Here is a 19,224-nt window from a genome sequence, read left to right as displayed (position 1 = left end):
CTACTTTGCAGCGTGGGTACTGCATGCCTAGCCAGGAGTAGGTGGCTAGGATTACACACAGAATACACACACACACACACACACACACACACACACACACACACACACTCTTAGGAAACACATCAGAAGCACACCAGACTCCAACTTTTCACCATTTACCAACACAAACATTGGCACCAGGGCATCAAGTAAGGCAAAGCTCAGACCCTAACCTAAACTTCCTGGTCAGTTGTGTTCAGTGAATAATCGCTAAGCTATTAGAAAATCATCGATTGAGGCTGGAGAGATAGCAAAGAGGTAAAGCATTTGCCTTGCGTGCTGAAGGACGGTGGTTCAAATCCTGGCATCCCACCTGGTCCCCCGAGCCTACCAGGAGCAATTTCTGAGCATAGAGCCAGGAGTAACCCCTGAGCGCTGCCGGGTGTGACCCCAAAACAAAAAAAAAAAAAGAAAAAGAAAAAAAGAAAAGTAAAGAAAAGAAAAGCATCGGTCAAGAAGAAAGGGACTGGCAGGGTTAGAATGATAGCACAGTGGGTAGGGCGATGTCTTGCATGTCCTGGCATCCCCTATGGTCTCCCAAGCCTGCCAGGAATGATTGCTAAGCACAGAGCCAGGAGTAACCTCTGAGGACTGACCAGGTGTGGCCGCTTAAAGAAAGAAAGGCTGGTGTGTGTGTGTGTGTGTGTGTGTGTGTGTGTGTGTGTGTGTGTGTGTGTGTGTGTGATATAATGGTGTCATCAGGTGTGTGTGTGTGTGTGTGTGTCATATAATGGTGTCATCAGGTAAACCCCAATTCTGGTTTCCTCTAATTGTGATCCTGGGCTATTGTCTAGAGTTCTCTGAGCTCTAACTACTCCTTTGTTAACTGTAATGGTGATGATATTATCTTTGGGGGAGATGGGGTTTCAATGCACTCAACAATGCTCAGGGGTTGCTCCTGACTCTGCCTCAGGAATTACTCCTGGTGGTGCTCAAGAGGAAAATACAGGATTCTGGGGATCCAACCTGGGGCTGATCATGTTAAAGGAAGCTTCCCCCTAAAGAAATCTACCCACTATATTATTGTTCTGGCTCCAATTAAATGTATGTATATAATAGAATATATGATATGATATGATGATATAATGTATATAGTATGATGAATCATATAATATAATGTATATATAATATGGTATAGTATATGTGTGTACCTATATAATGTACATTATATAAGTAAATGTGCACATTATTTATGTGCATATATTTAATATGTACATATTATATGTGTTATACACATAAAACTATGCATATACACATACATATACATATATATATAAGTATGTATAGGTGGATCACTCCTAGGAGACCATTTAATATTAAACCTTGTTTTGGGGCTCCAACAAGCAAATCCTGCACTTTGACACCCTTTGATAACTCTTTGAGTCATGTCTCCAAACCTAAATGTTAGTTTTGAATTTCTCTTTGTGCTAATAGTATCTACCTTGAAGTCTGCTTCTTCAACTTCAAGCATTTTGAGTTTTTTTTTTAATTTTTTATTTCTAATCATACTGACATATAATAAAATACAGTCTAGGGTAAGGCACTTGCCTTGCACACAGATGACCCATATTCAATCTCTGACCTTACATTATATGGTCCCTTGAGCCCATCAGGAGTGATCCCTCAACAAATCCAGGAGTAAGCCTTGAGCATTGATGGGTATGATACAAAACAAAAATAAGATAAAATAAAATTGCAGTCTGTAGGATACTTAACTTTTGCAGTGCATTTAAACAAAAATAAGATAAAATAAAATTGCAGTCTGTAGGATACTTAACTTTTTCACTGCATTTAAACAAAAGTAAAATAAAATAAATTTACAGTCTGTAGGATACTTAACTTTTTTCAGTGTGTTTCGGTTTGTTTTGCACATAATGGATTTTTGTAGTGTTTTGTAGCTATACAAAAACATGCTGCAAGGAACAAAAGGTTCAATATTGTTTGTTGAGTTTGCTGTTTCATTATTTTTTTCTCTAGTTCCTTTTGTGTACTGTCTTTTTTCCCATAAAAGAAATATGAATTCGCCTACTGCAAACAACTTTCATTATATTCTCCTCACGTTTTTAAACAATTTTTACTTTATTGTGTTGCCATTTCATTTGACAATACATAGTTAAAATCAAAGAGGCTGTAATCATTATATAATAACTTCCTTTATCTGATATGTTGTTTTAAATAGTAAGTTCCAGCTGACCTGATAATAATATTGCTACCATGCTTTTAAATAGTAAGTAACTGCATCTAATTGTACACCATGCAAAGTTTGAGGCAATGAAGGTGTGGTAGCTCATAATCCTCATGTGGCTCTCTATGGGGCCTGTTAAGATTCCATTTCATAAATGGCCATTGCTTAAAGCTGTTAGGTGACATGTCTACTGACAAGTCAGCAGTGCCGGAGCTGAGATTATAAGAATATCTCATCACCTATCTGCACTGGTGAAGAGTGGTGTTCATTCAATGACTGAATCTCAACTGTGAACGTTTTTGTAACCACGGTGCTTAAATAGAGATATCATTATTAAATTAATTAATTAAATTTAAAAATAAAATAAAAAGAATAGGTCTGTCTGGCTCCATAGTGTGGACTCTTAGTCACCACACTAAACTGTTGTGTTTATATCATCACTCATTCTTTCAATACAACAACTTTATTTAAAAAAAAAATAAAACAATAGAGTCACACCAAGCACTGCAGGAGCCCAAGGCCAACTGTGACAGAGCTCAACCTCCACAGTTGGTGGCACTGCCTCCACCACTCCCATGCCACCACCCTCCATGAGTTCTGAGAGCTGCATGTGGTACTAGAGGCCTGGGACTTTTTCTACCAGATGAGGCCTCTTCCCTGTCTTTATAGTGTCATGTTTATTCACGTTTCTCTGTATGGTTTGACTTTATCTCCCTATCCTTAGAGGGTCTGGCTTCTTTTGCTGCTTCCCTTGCTGGGGGGAAGCTCCTGGCCCTTGCAGGTCTAAGAAATTTGACCATTGCTTTCCAAACTTCACAACCAAACCCATATCTGCTACCAGCTTTCTTTTTTTCTTTTCTTTTTAATTTTTATTGTGACCAAAGTGCATTACAAATCTTTCACTGCATCATTTATGGTACATAGTGACAATGAATGAGGGGCATTCCCACCACCAGTGCTGTCTTCCCTCCGCCCCTGTTCCCAGTATGCATCCCATATCTCCCTCCTCTACCCTCCAGAATGCTAGTGCAACTGGTCTCCACTTTACAGCTTGTTGTAGATTGAGCATCCATTCCACCGTCATTGGAGATAAAAAGGATAAGAAAAAAGGGAGAAAAAATTTGGTGACAACTACCAAAAAAAGAAGAGAGAGAGAAAAAAAAAAGAAACGAAAAATGGAAGAAAAAAGAAAATAAATGGACCTGGCAAATAAAAATAAAAATAAATCTCTAAATAATAACCACAAGAGTGAAAAAGAAAAAGTGGAAGAAAAAAAGAGAAGGAAAATAAAGTCAAAAACTAACAAATCGGGGCCGGGCGGTGGGGTGCCTGCCTTGCCTGCGCTAGCCTAGGATGGACTGCAGTTCGATCCCCCGGCGTCCCATATGGTCCCCCAAGCCAGGAGCAACTTCTGAGCGCATAGCCAGGAGTAACCCCTGAGCGTCACCGGGTGTGGCCCAAAAACCCAAAAAAAAAAAAAAAAAAAAAAAAAAAACTAACAAATCAAAACAAAACAAGAAAAAGTATGGGTGCTGAGTGGTAGGGTTTGGCATTTCCCCCACTTTTTATTTATTTATTTTTTTTGCATAGGTACAGTAAGCATTGGGGAAGAAAGGGAATTCCCGTGACCTAAGAGATTCAGGGTTTCTCCATCCTTGAAGCATACCATCATGGGATCAACTCCTGGCTCCATATATACTCATTACCCCAGCTACCAGCTTTCTAATGCAGCTCCTCCATATGAGAGCTCAACACACCCTTCTCCTTTACTCATTGGAAGACTGGAAGATAAAGGAAATATTTGTATTTGGGTCTACAGAAGCTCCTGATTCCATCAAACAAAGTTCCTCTTACAAAATACACTGGACCATGTGGCTTACACATAATCCACAGTTCTATTTTGAAGTTCCACAGACCTTAGGTGAAAGGTGAGCTTATCATGCAGGGGTCTCAAACTCAATTTACCTGGGGGCCGCAGGAGGCAAAGTCAGGGTGATCCTTGAGTGCAAAGTCAGTAGTAAGCCTTGAATATTGGGGGGTGTGACCCAAACAACTAAAACAAAACAAAACAAAAAAAAAAAAGACTCCTCTAGGGCAGGGCCACAAAATGTTGTAACGAGGGTCGCAAAAGGCCCGCGGGCCACGAGTTTGAGACCCCTGAGCATGGTTGGGTCTACTGAGGACTCTTTCCCTGGCTTTTAGCCTTCTTGCTACATCTTTCCAATTGGCCAAAAATTTGGTTCTTTCTCCCCTTCTTACAGGAAGTTCAATATTACACTAATCACTCCCCAAAGGAGAATAGAGCCTTATCACAGGTATTGGTTCTGGGTGGGGCAAGTCAATCCACAGCAGGCCCTAATTATTTTTAACTTGAAGTCTCTATTTCCAGCTACATTAGAACCTACTCTAAGACCTGGGCTTATTCCTTCTCCTACTAGCCACTGGTCCTCCTTGGGTGTATGATGATTCTTTTGTTCTCTGCTCATGAAAGTAAGAAGTCAATGTGTATAGAATTGAAGCTGGAAAATTCAGACAGGTGTTAAGGCCAGGTTACATATGGCCAACCCAGGTTCTATCCCCAGCACCCTGAACTCTATCTGGAATGAGCCCTGAGCACATAGCCAGAAGTCACTTCCAGGTGTGGGTCTAACCCCCTACCCTCAAAATTAAGAGTGGTGGGCCCGGAGAGATAGCACAGTGGCGTTTGCCTTGCAAGCAGCCGATCCAGACCAAAGGTGGTTGGTTCGAATCCCGGTGTCCCATATGGTCCCCCGTGCCTGCCAGGAGCTATTTCTGAGCAGACAGCCAGGAGTAACCCCTGAGCACTGCCGGGTGTGGCCCAAAAACCAAAAAAAAAAAAAAAAAATTAAGAGTGGTGTGCAAGTGCACACACACACGTGCAGACACACACACATACACACACACACACACACCACATACAATCATGAACTCACACATATTCCCCCATCAAGCACACTTACCGTATTTGCCGGTGTATAAGACGACCCTTCAACCCATGAAAAACTTCCTAAAAGTCTTAAAAGTAAGTTACTTCTTAAAAGTAAGAGGGGTGCGGATCACTCGTTCCTGAAGCTGGAACAAGTTTCAGCATGCCATATACCAGCATATAATATGACTCCCGACTTTTAGGAAGTCTTATACACCGGCAAATACGGTATATCCCGTACTCCCCTCGAGCCACTGTTTCTGTCTGTGAGGGCAGAACTGGTTTAGTCTCATGGTTTAAGGCAGCAATACAATCTCCCACTCTCTGTCTCCACACCTGGCTCCCCCATTTTATATTTTTGCCAACACCCTCAGGTCAGGCTGCCTGTTTATCCCAACTGTTGAGGAAGCAGGCCTTAGAATTGGTTTGAACAGAGGTAGCACTAAACACAGCTTCTGCCTCTGACCACCTGCTGTAAGTGTGGAAGATTCATATGTATCTGCAGCCATGTTGACAGACAGGCAACATAGGTCTCTAGAGAGAGATCTATTCATGTAGGGATGTGGGTTATGTTGCCATTTAGGTGTTTCTTAAGGAAATCATCATCTACCTACTTGTTACTGTTGATTTATAGATGCATTCAGGCAGCGTTTACTAAAAAGAACAGGATCAGAGAAGGCTCCTAGGTATCTCAATAGTGAAGATGACATAGGGTGCTGATCTGGGTACCATGTTTCTGTATACAGATGCATGACACATCAGACAGGGATAGTCCCGGAGGCACTGAAAATCATCATGGCATTTAATGATTTCTGAAAGACTCTCAATGAGTAGTCCAAATTGTAATGAACAAGAAGCGATGTGACTATGCTTTTGTTATTTTTATGCTCCCTTATCTTAACTCTTTTTTTTGTTTTTGTTTTTGTTTTTGGGTCACACCCAGCAGCGCTCAGGGGTTACTCCTGACTATGCTCAGAAATCGCCCCTGGCAGGCACCAGGGAACCATATGGGATGCCAGGATTCGAACCACTATCTTTCTGCATGCAAGGCAAACACCTTACCTCCATGCTATCTCTCAGACCCCGATAGGTTTTGTTAATGCCATCATTTATTTGATCAGTTTCATCAATTAATTAGATGTAAAAACATTAACAAGACAGTTTCACTTCATTCTCATAAAAACCTTTGACTCACGAATTAGAGGCAGGATTCGAACCACCTTCCTTCTGCATGAAAGAAAAACGTCTTACCTCCATGCTATCTCTCCGGCCCTTTATCTCAACTCTTTTACAATTTATTTTCGCTCATCCAGTGTTGTTCAAGGACCACACATCTGGCTCTGTAAAGGCAATCTGAACTCACAGGCCAGACTAGCACCTTAGCCTTGCTACTATTTCTCCAAACCCTCAACAAAATTTTAAACTATTTAATATCTGCTGAAAAAATACATTAGAATGTTTAAGTCTACGGTGATACCATGGGGCTTACTTTGTAAACCTAAATAATCTACAGGCACTGCATAGTTTCCTGAACAGTCCCATGAGTAATCTCTGAGCACAGAACCAGGAGTAAGCTCTGAGCGTTAAAACCAAAAGAAAAAAAAAATGAACATCTTTAGAAGTATTTTTAGGTATCCTGGTTGAAAGCAGAAATTGGAATGTGAAAAGTCTGTGGTTTTTGTACTGGAAAACTGGGGTGGGAGTGATAGAGTAAAAAAATTTTTTTTGTTGGAAGCATTTTGGATCTGCTAAACCTCTCTGGTATTTGCTGTAGTTTTCAGCTTTTTCTGAATGAACTAGCTCTATTAAGAAGAATGCAAAGTAGTTATATTCACCTGTGAATGACAAAACATTAGTCATCAGAACATATTTCTGCAAGAAAACTTCAGATCTGACTAATTGTGGTTCTCATCATCTCCCACTGATGGAAAGACTAGAAGATGCTCTCTCTCAACAGGAAGCAGTACTTATCAGCTAGTAAAAGAACTCTTCTTTTTTGTATGTGGCACTTTGAACTTCTGTCTAGAATGAGGATTCTTGAATATTTTTAGGGTGCCTACACATCTTTAAGAGGCCTCACCTCAAGAGCAACTAATCTAGACGTAGAGGGCAGAAACAAGGGTGTTCATGACCCATAGGTCTCTGCTGGAAGAAAACGCCATTAGACATGGTAGAAACAGCAAAGGCCATAGCCAATCTTGGTTCATTCTAGTAGTTTCTCAATCAAAAGTCTCAAGTCAAAGAAAAGAAATGATAATTCCTTAAAAATAAATTAAAAAAAAAGCTTAAAAAGTGACTTTTTAAAAAAGTTTCCATTTTCCTAGTAAGCAAAGCAAGAAATAAAAACCATACTATTGGCAGGTGTTAATAATGGTGGGTTGTGGGGAGAAGATGAGGGGAATTCTGTTTTCTGCTCTCTTCTGAGTAAACCTACAACTGATCTTTAAAAAAAAAAAACAACAACCTAACTTATTTTATTTTATTTTTATTTTTAAACATTTATGTATGTATGTATGTATGTATGTATGTATGTATGTATGTATGTATGTATGTATGTATGTATATATTTAGTTTTGGGACCACACCTGGCTCTGTGCACAGAAATCATTCCTGGCAGGTTCAAGGGACCATGTGGAATGGCAGGAATCGAACCCAGGTCCATTCCAGATCAGCCACATGCAAGGTCAATGCCCCATCGCTGTGTTATCAGCCACATGCAAGGCCAATGACCCATCGCTGTGTTATCACTCCAGCCCGTTTAACATTTTAAAATCTTGAAATCACACCATTTTCATCTACTAATGAAGTCAATGTTTAATTTCTAATACTAGGACCAGGAAGTAGGTCAAGAGGCACAGAACAAGACTGGCATTGTGAGACCCTAAACTTGATCCCCATCACCATGGTGGTATTGCCAGTGGGCCATGCACTGCTAGCCTGAGAAACAAGCTGACAGGTATACATCACTGGGCTGTGAGTCACCAGGAATGAAATCATGGCTTCCTATGTGCAAACTCCACCATCCCATCAGAGATCATGAACTCACTCAGATCCTGTCTGTCCTCTTCCTGCTGTGCAAACACATTGAGCTCCATTTTTCTTACTCTTGGCCTTGAAAGCTGTAGTTACTGGTGTCTGAAATGTTCTTTTCCCTGTGACTACTTCATACCTATATTACCATTTTGGTTGATCCCTGCGGACTTATTCCAGTCTCAGTTCACACATGCAGTTGGCATCCAATCGACAGTCACTCTTCCCCACATTGAATTCTCAGAGCACCTAGGTAAAGTGCCCTTACTGTCTCAACACACCACTAAAATGTGTCACTTTCTAAACCTGAGGTCAAGTATGTTATCTGGATACTCTTACCAAATCCACTGCTTGGGTCAGTGCAGTAAGCTCAGAAATTCATTGACTAAAAAGTTCCAGGATTAAGTTTTTAAAGCTCAGGGACTATATCTAGTGAAAGAACTCCTCAGAGATGAACCCAGTTTCTCAAATCCTTTGACCCTCAAGGTTAAGGCAGCCATCATAAGAACCCTAATTTGTTGATTTATATAGAAAGACTGCAAGGGCAGGGAAACAGCCCAGTGACAGAAAATATCTGCCATATAAAGTGCTGGGTTCCAACCCTGGTATTCCTCTCCTGAAAAAAAGAAATCATTAAAAAAATCAATCAACAGACTAGAACAGTCAAATTACATTTAATTAATTCTACCCCTTCTGAATTAAGCCACATGCCAAGTCAATCCTAGTGAGCAGAATTCAAACAAAAACAAATTGAGTAAAATGATAGTTAATGATACATCCACTTGGCTGGACCAGCTGGGAGGTTAAACATTATTCTGGGTATGCCTGTAAGGGTGTGTCTAGAAGAGATTAGCATTTAAATGGTGAAAAGAATAAAGCTGAGTATTGTCTCCAATATGGGGGGTAATCAGCCACCTTGCTTGTGGGGGATAAGTACAGAACAAAAAGGAGTAGGGAGTGAGTTTTTTTGTTTGTTTGTTTGTTTGTTTTTTGCCTGCCATTGGATTGGTATAGGGATCTCCTGCTCTGGGTCAGCTCCCAATGCAAATGGCAGAGGTAGGACTTGTCGGTACCTATGATCATCTACTTTATGAAATATCTATCTTCATATACAATGATAGATATGTACATTGTACATATTAGCATTTATATAGTGTATATACTAAAATCTATCTTCTCCTGAAAATCCAAATATAGATGATAATATTCTAATGTAGCAATTCCTACGGGAGCTAATACCCAGTTGCAGGCTGAAATTCTCCTTCCAAGGAAAAGGCATATGTCTAAAACTTTAAGGCTTTCTCCTTACCAACAGTATTAGATAAATTTGGATCAAGTCATCTTTTCATCTTGCCAAATATCTATCCATTGGCATCCTGGTTCCTACCTCTGCTCAGACATGTTAATAAACCCAACCCCAAATTCAGAAAACCCTTCAGCAGCCCATTTGAAAATTCCTAAACTAGGAAATTGCATATAATCTGATCATTAGATGAGTGCTTAATATTGATTCCCATGACCCAATTAGCTCAAAGCCAACACCCTACGCCAATGGAATATTATTAAATATGAGCACATGGAAAGCAGGTCTCAGCCTTAGCCAATAAGCAGAGCCAACTGCACAGTTTCACAAAGGCTAGAAACAAAGTGAAAACTTTAGCCATCACATTGGCTTGGAAGGAAATACTGAATACCCACAAAACCATCAGGATTGCATTTAGGGACTGATACCAATTTAAATCAAAAACAGTATGGATGATCCACACAAGTATAACACATAGTTGACACATAATCTTCTCAAAGTACATAATATAATGATGATGATAACTTGTGGAAAGTATCTGAGGAATAAATAATTGACAACATACTTTCCATCCTAAGGTAACCTGTCAATGAAGACAATAATGAAGATGTATTCCAACAGTAGATTTTGTTATTCAGCATTTATTAAACATTTACTGTGAACTAACACACAAAAGGTTTTGAGTTTTGACATGAACCTACTGACAGAAAATGGGCAGTAATTACAAATTTGGGATGCCAGAAATTTTTTAGTGACACACTTATTGAGCTCCTATTATATGCTGTTATATAGCAAATACTAAAAGTATTTCTAGTTCTTAAAGGTCATATAGGAAGGTTAACAGTCAACAATATATTTTACTTCTTTTTTTGTTTGTTTGGTTTTGGTTTTGGGGTCACACCCAGCAGTGCTCAGGGGTTCCTCCAGGCTCTACGCTCAGAAATCACCTCTGGCAGGCTCGGGGGACCATATGAGATGCCGGGATTCGAACCACCATCCTTCTGTATGCAAGGCAAATGCCCTACCTCCATGCTATCTCTCCAGCCCCACTTCTTTCTTGTTTTCAGTCACATGATAGAGAATCAAAGAAAGGGTGTCAGTATTTTAGTATTAATATATCTCAAATTGACTAGTTTTATCAGGAGAAACCTGGAGTGAGATTTATAGCTTTTATATATAAAAGTAAAATTTACACCGTAAAATGATTGTAACCTATAATAAAAATTATTTAAAAACCAGAAAAAAGTTTTCTTTGGTTTTTGGGTCACACCCAGTGACGCTCAGAGGTTACTCCTGGCTATGAGCTCAGAAATCACTCCTGGGGGACCATAATGGAAGCCAGGGAATAGAACTTCAGTCCGTCCTAGTCTAGCGTAGACAAGGCAGACACCTTACCACTTGCTCCCGCACCCGAGGAAATTATTTAAAAATGTACAAACCATGGAAGAAGGTTTATCACAGCAGTTCATTTGTACCAGACCCTGGATTTGATTCATGGTACAAAAACCAAACCAAACCAAAAGAAGTTTCATATCATTTAGATACAATTTGCATATATTTCAATCTCTTTGCTTTAAGTATGCAATATTCCCTTTGCATAATACTCTCTTAATATTAAATTACCTTTAAATACTTTCTGTATTTTTTTAAATATGCATTAGTTATTTCATTTTAACAAATGCATCATTTGTTATTTTAACATTTTTATTTTCATTTTAACATCATGCATCCTAATTTTGGTTGCTTGAGTAGACATGCTTAGACTAATAATATCTATAAAATCATATGATTGTGTTTCTTACTGAAGTTTATAGAATGTGCAGACTCCCTTCTGCTCTCTTTATAGGCTATATTACATATATAGTTATTACCAGTTACAAAAAGTAAATGCTTATATATTCAAAGGGAAAAAAATTTCCCCTGATTTAGATTTTACTAAGTTTTGTCTCTCTACAACAGGAATCTTCATTTGCAGAACTGCACATTCCAAAAATATATGTAAATATAAAAGAAGCCGTATGGTTAAAGCATGAATAATTATTACATAAAATGTGTTTCAGATGAAAAACAGCAGGGTTAAAATTACTTTAAAACTTGCTTGCATTGCACAATTTTAAAGAAAAAGTCATCTTAAAGAAACATACATTAAAGAAAAATTGGATTAGGAGACAGCTCAAAGGGCTGTTGCACCTGCTTTGAATGCTGGAGGGCCTGGTTCAATCCCTGGCATTCTACAGACCTTAGGCATGGCTCGGAGTAACTTCTTCATACCGAAGGAAGAAAAGAAGGGAAAAGGGGAGGAAGAAGGGAAGGAAACAGGAATTAAGAGCAAGGAAAGAAAAGAGGAGTGGAGAGAAGAGAAAGAATAAAAAGGAAGAGAGAAAAGAAGGAAAGGAAAGAGGCAGAGAGGAAAGGAGGAAAGAAGGGAGGGAAGAAGGAAGGATGGAAGGGAAAAATATGTTAAAGAAAAACATCTTTAAAGACATATTAAAAACAATTATCAAAAGCTTAAATTAGCAAAAGCCTTGCTGACAAAGAATGCTTGCTAATAACTCTAATTATATAAGCAGCTCAGTAAAAATATCCCACAGAAGTGATAGGCACAACTCAATGAGAACTAAAACTAGGGGTAGAACAGAAAGCTAGTACAGCATGTAGGGCATTTAACTTAGCACACAGCAAACCTGAGTAAAATTCCTGGCATTCCATAGGGTCCTCTAAGCACTTCAAGGAGTGATCTCTGAGCACAGAGCCGGGAATAAACCCTGAGCACCTTCAGGTATGGCCCCAAAACAAACAAATAAAACAAAAACCAAACTCTAAAATTATCTAGTTTCCTGAAGAAATTCTTCCTTCCTGAGTGGATGAAAACAGAATAGTATGGCTGGTCATATTTGAGAGTTGGTTACCTAAGAACAGATTCTAAAAGAGCTTCTAAGAGGCAAACAGAACCATAAAAGGATTTTGCTTAGTTATTTGTCTATTTGGCTTTTGGGCCACACCTGGCCATGCTCAGGGTTTACTCCTGGTCAGTACTTAGGGGTCATTCCTGGAAGACTCTGGGAATGCTTCAGGGTGCTAGGGATCCAGCCAAGCAGTGTGTGTGTGTGTGTATATGTATATATATATATATATATATATTTTTTTTTTTTTTTAACCAACTAAGTTTAGACTCAGCACTGCAACTTGCTGGCCTTGACACCTTTAGCCTCCCTGGGCCTCACAAGCCTTCTCTAAAAAGGACACTATTTTACAGAGATGACCTTGTTGTATCTTCAAGGACTTTTTGCCAGGAGCAAATCTATAACTGGCTTCCTTCTAAATTGAGCAGTCACAGAATCAGCACTTTTCTCCTAGAAACTATTCTGGATAATGCAGAGATTCCTTCCTTTTTGAAGAGTTCACAATCTGGCAACAGATTTGGAAACAATGCCATTTATTTCTAGTGACTTCTACAGTAAGTGTCAGAAGCAGGGTGCATTGAGGGAAAGAACAGGATAGAGAAGGGTCTAACTGGGAGGCTTCCAAGAATGAAGAGAAATCAAAGTGCAGGGAGGACTCTGTTGAGTTGGAAAGAATGTCTTGGAATTGGCTCCCATTATGGGATAAGTACATGGGAACTGCAGCAAAAGTATTATAGACTTTTATATGGATAATTAAGTCCAGGAATTATTCAACACAGAACATTGTTTTACCTGAGGTCAGTGCTGTCAGAATAGATTGACTGAGATCTCCAGTTCATCTACCACCCACATAAGCAAAGGGAAACTATGTAAGAGCCCACAGGGAAATGCTGGGCATGAGGAGAATGGGGAGGTCAGACTATTTTCTAAAAGGAAATGCAGTGGTATGTTTTTTCTGTATAATGTATTTTTTATGTGTGTTGAGAGGATGCAGGACCTGAGGCTCATTCCTTCTCCTGATCCAATTGGATCCTGATCCAATTCTCATTAGATTAGCCCTCCTTGGGATTAGGGTGCTCTCTGCCCTCTACTGTGTTCTGACATTAAGATGTTTAAATGTGAACATTTCCAGCATTGAAATGTTCAACGTCTCATGAGTTTTGTAAGTCGCCAACTGGGGATTGCCAAGTTATTCAGTCTCTGCAATAAAATTGGTTTCGCATTCAAATACAAAACTGGAAAGATGGTTCTAAATATAGACACTGCTTTCCAAAAACAAATAAATTCTCTCTGGTATCTCTTAAACCTTCTAGGTCTTAAACCACTGAAATCACTTAAGTTCTCTGGTCACAGGCCTCTGAACTTGACTTTGTCTACCCTAATTGGGGGGGGGGGGAGGGGATGTGGCGATGGAGGGATGGAATTAATTGAAAAGCTATGGGAAAGAGAGGTATGTGATTAGCAAGGCCTCCCAGGTTCCTTCTTAGAAAAAGATGCAAAGGTGTTTCTAGGGTCCTAAAGCAGGAAGCTATAGGTATAGCTGCTGTCCTAGCTACTTCCAGCCCTTATATTCTGTTCAGGTTCCAAGTTTCACAAAATGAAAGTCTCAACATCAGAGTCTGAGTTACAGGCACCAATGAAGGCAATCTTTCTTTTGTTTGTTTGTTTTGGGGCCACACCTGTTGACGCTCAGGGGTTACTTCTGGCTAAGCGTTCAGAAATCGCTCCTGGCCTAGGGGGACCATATGGGACGTCCAAAGAAATTAAAATGGATTAAAATAAAAATCCAGAAAACAAGAGAGGCAGGTCACATCCCCTTCATAATAGATAGTCCAGCTCTTTCTTAACACAACCAAAGTAATCCAGAGAAGAAATTCTAGAAGCTGGAAGGTAAATGAACTTCACTAAGGACATAATTCTGAGTGAATCTCTGCCTCAAGGAAAGGGCTGTGTGAATCTTAAAGAACAAAGAAAATGGGTGACGTTGTGGTACTCTGGGACCTCCATGAGACATAGTAAGAATTATCAGTAAAGGATATTACCTATGGAAACAATAGCCAGAACAGAGTTGAAATAACTAAATTACTATGAGGGAAAAATGGATTTGAAGACAGAAAATAGGAGTCACTTGCTGAGTCACCTTTTCCTGAGACAGAGATCCTTTCAATACTGCCTGACGATCTTGATTTTTTTTTTTTTTTTTTTTTGGTCAGAAATATTCCAAGTAGAAAAAAAAGAGCTATGAAAAGCTACTCTGTTTTTGGTTTTGGTTTTGGTTTGGTGCCACACTTTATAATGCTCAAAACTAACGCCTAGCTCTGTGTTCAGGGATCATACTTGGTGGTGCTCTGGAGGGACCATATTTGGTGCTGGGAACTGAACAAGAGTCAATTGCATGCAAACCAACTGGCTTAATTCCAGTACTATCTCTCCAATCCAGCAACTCTAGTTTTTAAAAAGTTGCTACTTCAGGGGCCGGAGCAGTGGCACAGAGGTAGGGCATTTGCTTTGCATGCGTCTGACCTAGGACAAACAGTGGTTTGATCCCCCAGCATCCCATATGATCCCCCAAGCTAGGAGCGAATTCTGAGAGCATAGCCAGAAGTAACCCCTGGGTGTCACTGGGTGTGGTCCCCCCAAAAAACAAACAAAAAAAGTTGCTACGTCAGGGGCTGGAGCGATAGCACAGGGGTAGAGCGTTTGCCTTGTACATGGCCAACAGAGGACGGACCGTGTTTCAAATCCCTGCATCCCATATAGTCCCCTGAGCCTGCCAGGAGTGACTTCTGAGCACAGAGCCAGGAGTAACCCCTGAGTGTCTCCGGGTGTGACAAAAAACAAAAAAACAAAAAAAAAAAAAACAAAAAAAAAACTTGCTAGTTCAGATAATCTACAGCAAAACACCAGAGTGAACATCTTCCTAGAGCCAAAGCAGATCTGCCCTCAGCCCCCAACAGAAAGAAATCCATAGTGGAATCTAGGGGTTGGGAAGGCATGCTGAGTACAAATCAATGACAAACTCTACACAGAGAATCCCACTATAAGCTCCCAGAAAGAAAATCACACCTTTTCTGGCTCCTGTCTCCACTCTAAGTACCCCAAATTTCAAATGTGTGATTTCAAATGTGCTCACCTTTTTTTGCTTATAGGTCTTTAGGCATATAACCAGAAGAAAGCACTATGATCTGTTCTGCCCCATGAATGAAAAAAATAAATGTTCCTGTGACTAAAGGGAGAATAAAATAACAAGAGAACAGGGAAATATGTAGGACTGATCCAGAAATTATCGACAATGAGGTATGTTTTATGTGACAATAGAGAATATGATAATACCCAAAGAATCTACCATAGTGCAAAAATCAAATTCTTTTGTGAGTTCAAGTGTTTATTTCTTATGCCTTCTACCGATTAAGTCAGCACACTCTTCAGGAACACTGAATTTGGGAGCTTATTTGGTTTATTACCAATTGGCATGACTTAGTCCTAAATTCATTGCATGGTATTTGAGGTATATATGAGTTTCATAAAAGAGGTATATATTTCATAAAAAAGTATGAATATTTATATTTCATAAAAAGGTTTCAGAACTACATTATCATCTTCATGTATCATCTTTAGTAAACAAATCCCAATGTTGAGGCTGCTTTGCATATAGGCAAAATAACAATTCCATGAAAAAGCTCATTGCCATAAAGCTTTTCTTTTCTTTTTTTTTTTTTTTTTTGGTTTTTGGGCCACACCCGGTAATGCTCAGGGGTTACTCCCTCCTGGCTATGTGCTCAGAAGTTGCTCCTGGCTTGGGGGACCATATGGGACACTGGGGGATCGAACCGCGGTCCATCCAAGGCTAGCGCAGGCAAGGCAGGCACCTTACCTTTAGCGCCACCACCCGGCCCGTGCTTTTCTTTTCTTTCTTTCTTTTTTTTGGGGGGGGGTTTGGTTTTTGGGTCACACCCAGTAGCGCTCAGGGGTAACTCCTGGCTCTATGCTCAGAAATTGCTCCTGGCAAGCTTGGGGGACCATATGGGATGCAGGGATTCAAACTGCCATCCTTCTGCATGCAAAGCAAATGCCTTACCTCCATGCTATCTCTCCAGCCCCACCAAAAAGCTTTTTTGAATGTTTACTAAGTACTATGCTTACTTACATTATTTCACTTAACATTTTTAAGTTATTTAATTATAGTTAACTACAAAATGTAAGCAATATGTTTAAAAAATATTCTAAGCCAAGCCAATGAAATAACCCAAGGGTCACGGTCAGTAAGTGAAAGGATTAGGATTCAAAGTAGAACAGCGAATATTGATAACCAGAACTGAAATTCCATTAGGCAAATGATATATAAAAGAATCCGCAGAATCCAGAATATAAGATTTCAAATTCTAGAGAGTAGAAAGATTTTAAATTATTAAAAAATTTTAAGTTCTGTAAGAAAGATTAGAAAATGCCTTTCATCTGGGTCAACAGAATTTAAGTCAAATCAGAAAATATCTGGCATAAGACAAGATTGCCCTTTCTTGCCACGTCTATTCAACAGAATATTGGAAATACTTGTAAAAACAATTAGCCATGAAAATAAAATCAAGGACATCCAGATAGGAGAGGAAGAAGTCAAGCTTGCAGATGACATGGCACTATATTTAGAAAATCTTAAATAAAAAAAAAAGCTTTTAGCTGCTCTCTTCCTTTTTAATTTTCTTTTTGTTGTTGTTTATGAACCTCACTCAGGGTGCTCAGGTTTTAATTCTGGCTCTGTACTCAGAAATCACTGTGGCTCGCTCAGGGGCCATATGGGATGCTGGGAACCAAATCCTGGTTGGCCACATGCAAGGCAAACGCCCTCCCCACTGTGCTATTGCTCCCTAAAAAGTTTCTAAAAAACAATGGATTTGCATAGTAACTTGGCAGGCTACAAAAATGAAACATGAAAATCCATTATGTTTTTTATATAAATAATGAAAGAGAAGAAATAGACATTAAAAATATCCTGTTTATGGGGCCAGAGATAGAATGGAGGTAAAGCATTTGCCTTGCATGCAGAAGGATGGTGGTTGGAATCCCGGGATCCCATGCGGTCCCCCGAGCATGCCAGGAGTGACTTCTGAGCATAGAGCCAGAAGTAACCCCTGAGCACTGCCGGGTGTGACCCAAAAATAAAAACAAAAAAATCCTACTTATAATTGTGCCTCAGAAAATCAAGTATAGGGGCTGGGCGGTGGCGCTAGAGGTAAGGTGCCTGCCTTACCTGCGCTAGCCTTGGACAGACCGCGGTTAGATCCCCCGGCATCCCATATGGTCCCCCAAGCCAGGAGCGACTTCTGAGCACATAGCCAGGAGTAACCCCTGAGCGTTACCGGGTGTGGCCCAAAAACCAAAAAAAAAAAAAAAAAAGAAAATCAAGTATACCTTATAGTCAACTTAACCAAAGAGGAGAAAGCCCTGTACAAAGAAAACTACAAATGCTTCTTCAAGAAATAAAGAGGACACAAGGAATTGGAGACATATACCCTGCTCACGGATTGGGAGGATTAATGTAATTAAAATGGCAACACTTTGCAAAATACTGTACAAATCTAATGCAATCCCATGACATTTTTCAAAGAAGTGGATCAAACACTCTTGAAATTCATTTGAAATAATAACTGTACATGAATAGCTAAAACAAATCCTTGGGAAAAAAAGATGGGAGGCATCATTTTCCTCAACTTTAAACTGTACTATAAAGCAGTAGTCATTAAAACAACGTGGTATTGGAATAAAGACAGACTCTCAAAGCAATGGAATAGACTTGAGTATTCTGAATCTGACCCCCAGGTATACAATCAATCATCTTTGATAAATGGGCAAGAAATTCAATGCAAAGAAAGAAAAGCCTCTTCAACAAGTGGAAATTCAGATCTCTCCTTAACACCACACACAAAGGTCAAATGAATTAAAGATTAAAATGGATTAAATGGATGAAGGATTTTGATATCAGGCCTGAAACCATAAGATACATCTAAGAAAATGTAGGCAAAACACTCCATGACATTGAAGCTAACAGCATTTTCAAGGATAAAAAACTACTGGCGGGCCCAGAGAGATAGCACAGCGGTGTTTGCCTTGCAAGCAGCCGATCCAGGACCAAAGGTGGTTGGTTTTAATCCCAGTGTCCCATATGGTCTCCCGTGCCTGCCAGGAGCTATTTCTGAGCAGACAGCCAGGAGTAACCCCTGAGCACCACCAGGTGTGGCCCAAAAACAAAAACAAAAACAAAAAAGAAAAACTACTGGCTAGGCAAATGGAAACTAAGGTAAACAAATGGGATAGACATAGAATAATATCACTGATTTTGGGATATAAAAATATAAAATATAGTATGGTAATAATATCCAGAAACAATAGAGATGAGGGCCAGGAAGACCAGACCATGGAAGGAAGCTTGCAACATAAAGCAGGGTATGCAGTTAGGGTAGGAAAGAGTCCATTATGACAATGACAGAACTATTCACTCTGGACACAAACTGGGTGCTAAAGGAGATAAAGTGATATGCATGATACCCCTTTATTAACCATATTACAAATCAAATAAAAAAAGGAAGAGAGAGAGAGGGCCGGTGAGATAGCATGGAGGTAAGGCGTTTGCCTTCCTTGCAGAAGGATGGTGGTTCGAATCCCAGTTGCCCATATGGTCCCCCGTGCCTGCCAAGGGCGATTTCTGAGCTTAGAGCCAGAAGTAACCCCTGAGTGCTGCTGGGTATGACCCAAAAACCAAAAAAAAAAAAAAAAAGAGAGAGAGAGAGAAGTAAAATGCTTGCCCCAGAGGCAGGCGGGGGAG

The 19,224-nt window shown here is 39.8% G+C and overlaps 1 protein-coding gene across 3 annotated transcripts in view; it reads right to left on the bottom strand.

Moving 5' to 3' along the window:
- Positions 1–19,224, bottom strand: part of FAM81A (family with sequence similarity 81 member A) — a 100,461-nt gene that overhangs the window by 36,120 nt on the left and 45,117 nt on the right. The window lies entirely within an intron of this gene.

Source organism: Suncus etruscus, chromosome 5 (genome assembly GCF_024139225.1).
Source record: "Suncus etruscus isolate mSunEtr1 chromosome 5, mSunEtr1.pri.cur, whole genome shotgun sequence".
Taxonomy (NCBI): domain Eukaryota; kingdom Metazoa; phylum Chordata; class Mammalia; order Eulipotyphla; family Soricidae; genus Suncus; species Suncus etruscus.
Note: the sequence above shows the minus strand (reverse complement) of the source record. Positions and strands in the feature narration are given on the sequence as shown.